This window comes from Fukomys damarensis, unplaced genomic scaffold (assembly GCF_012274545.1).
Source record: "Fukomys damarensis isolate Sample0158 unplaced genomic scaffold, DMR_v1.0_HiC HiC_scaffold_39, whole genome shotgun sequence".
Classification (NCBI taxonomy): Eukaryota; Metazoa; Chordata; class Mammalia; order Rodentia; family Bathyergidae; genus Fukomys; species Fukomys damarensis.
Genome location: NW_022900951.1, coordinates 116,958,825 through 116,962,107, shown reverse-complemented (window position 1 = coordinate 116,962,107; position 3,283 = coordinate 116,958,825).

The following is a 3,283-nucleotide window of genomic DNA, read 5'->3' as shown; positions in this document are numbered from 1 at the left end:
TACGAGAAAAGGAAAAAATGCAAACAAAGTATTTGTAAACAGGCAAGGGTGGAGGGGGTAAAGAGAGGGCAGGGGAATGGGGAGAAAATAAAAACCAAGATACATCATGGAATAGTACAAGGTCCCAATGACGAATGTAACTGTACAGTATACCTAAAATGTATCAATAAACTCAATGGGAAAAAATAATTAAAAAATGTCAAGATGTGTTTGCTAAAAATCCAATATATTATTTTAATATGGAAAATCATTTAGTATTTTCATTAATTTGCTTTTTCCTTATAAACATTATGAACCTAAACTTTGTTGAAAGTTAATGTAATTGATTGCATGATTCCAGAACTTGCTTTTTTTTTCACTTTCAGAGTTAGAAATTGAATACTACAGATGCTGGTGGGAATGTAAATCTGCAAACCCTTTAAAAAGCAATTTGACAATATGCACTAAGAGCCTAAAAAAGTGGCTTTCTCTGCTGGGAATCTATCCTAAGGGCTGAGTACATTCATCACAGAATAATTGGCTACTAATAAAACAGCAAAGTAAAGAAAGAACTTCAATTCACTTAACCAGGGACTACTTAAGCAAACTGTGAGAAATCCACTTGATAGGAATGTACGCAGTCATTAAAATGGTTAGGAAGCATTTTTCATAGATATTAGGAAAAGCAGATTCAAAATTATATATAACACATCATTATAACTGTAAGAATCACACATAACAAAAAGACTGGAACGATAAGCTACAATGTCTGCAAGAATTATCTTGTCATTTTTCTGTGCTTTACAACATATTCCAGAGCCAGCATGTTAGTCTGTCTAAGTCTAAGCAAATTCTCTGATTAACTGACCTTCTCCACAGGACCCCACTGCAGTAATGGAAAGCTCAAAACTTTCCCAGAATATATCGCTGAGGAAGTCTACTAGGGATGCTGCTGACCACATGACATTTTCATAAACAAATTACCATCGAGCCCCTTTGGATCATAAAAATAAAGTTGGTTTGTGTGTTTAGTTACTGACTACACTTATAATTCCTGAATCTCACATAGCTTAAAAGTTTGGCCAGTATGATGATCAACCTAGTACTAGCATCAATATCAAAAAAAGGATAATTATCTACCTGATTTCCACCCCATACAGAGCATCACACATATAGATATACTAAGAATGGGAACCAACAACAAATGAAGAAATACATGCCCACCTCTAAAATGTGTAATGTTCTTTTATCCTGGAATCTAACAAAGGTGACTTCAATTTTTACACAGAACAGTACCTGGAGATTGAGTAAGCAAACAAGAGTTGAGACTTACATATTAATAATATGTATTATAAACTCATGATAACTAAATAGTGGAAAACTAATAATGACTTACAGAGACACTGAACTACATGAGAGCAGAGAAATCAGAAACAGAGCAATGCTTCTGTGCTTATAAATAAGAATATGTGTAAAAGTAGTCACAGCAAGTAGATAGCAAAAAAGTGCAAATAAAGATCTAAATGTATAATAGATAATGTGAAATTGGAAGAAAAGTCCAAAGGTGAAGGGGAAGTGGGAAGGGTGGGGGAAAGGGAATAAGGGAAAAGAAAAAAATAGGAGAAAAGGAAAAAATGGAAACAAAGTCTTTGTAAATAGGGAGGGGTGGAGAAGTTGAGAGGAAGGCAGGTGAATGGGGAAAAAATAAGAACCAGGATAAATTATGTAAAGGTATGAATTCCCAATAATGAATGTCAGCATACCTAAAATAAACCAAAATTGATTGATAAAAATAATTGGGCTATGCTAAAGGGATACATGCAGGTGCCAACTAAAAGCATTCTTTGGGGCCCAAACTAGAGCAATATAAGCAACAAAGTAAATAAATTATTATTGAATTATAACCCAAAGTATAAGATAAGAAACCATGTTTCCATACTGATAAAATATGTAATTAAGTAGATAAACAAAAGTGGAGGAAAATAAACAAATTATTCCTGAAGGAAAATCCATATAATTTATGTAAATTGAAAGTACTGGCTAATTGTTTGGAAAGAAACTTATTATGCTCCATGCTTTACACCAGATAGCAAAATAAATAATAAGATTAAAATGTAACTATAAAAAGAAAAATGATGAACCTACTAGAAAAGACAATTTAGGTTAACACTTATTCATGTGATTAAGCACAGAATGTAAGAAACCTAACATCACAAAGGGAAAAATAATAGATTCAGCTATATAAATATGAAAATTACATCACAGTAATAATGCCTACATCACAGCATTATCTACATTTGTCAACTGAGAAAATTAAAGTGCAGAAAGGTTGACTTATTACACAGCTGGTACCATAGCACCAGCTTGAGGTCTTAGTACACACCATATCCTAATCTTTCAAAGGGAACAGAGAGTTTATCTTTAGCTTTTCAAGGAATCCCTAAGTATCTAAATTCATGCTTTTCCCACAACTCTATAAATGAGTTCAGTTAATGACTTTAGGTGAATGGAGTCTTAGTTTAAATTCTATGAAGGGTTGAGACAATTAAGATATATCCCATGGAGAATGAACAGGAAAAAGCCTCAATAAATATGTAGTTTGTTACTAGCCCAAAGATGTGTTGTGACCTAAACTCAAAACACAAAGACCTGAGAATTTCTCACTCCCTGATGTGAACATCAGTCCGTGATGTTAATCTCATTCGTGTAGTTATTTTTGCTAATGCCATTACTAATTACAAGGACACTCTAGGGGGGAAAAGTAGCCTCCTAGATTTTAGTGTATCGTTTGATATCACTCCTTTGCAAAGACAAAAACTGAATCTCAAAATGACGACTCTCAAGATTTCGCAAAACTCTTTATTCTAAAGAGTGGAACCTGAACAACCCGACGCTGAATATGTTTAATTTTCTGATGTTGCCTAAAAAAACCCAGGCTTGTAAATGCAAACTGTCTGATTCATAAAGTATGTCACAACGATTTGTAAAATTCTTCGCTGTGTCTCTTGTAAACTGCATGACACTGATTTGTAAAACTCTTTGATATCCTTTTACTAAAATGGCTCTGCTTTCCATATGAAGTAGAAGCTAGAAAAACCTTTCAAAATCAGCTTTATTTTATGCATAGGGAGACTAAGGTGAAGATTTGAATACCAATCAGATAAATGTAATATGACATCATTGAGCAAAAAAAAAATCAATAGGAAACTTTCTGGAAAAAAAAGTAAAATAAACATAAAATGATATGTAGCTCCTATGCAAATCATTGTGGAGTTTCTTTAAACAGAACTACCGTTTGATCCAG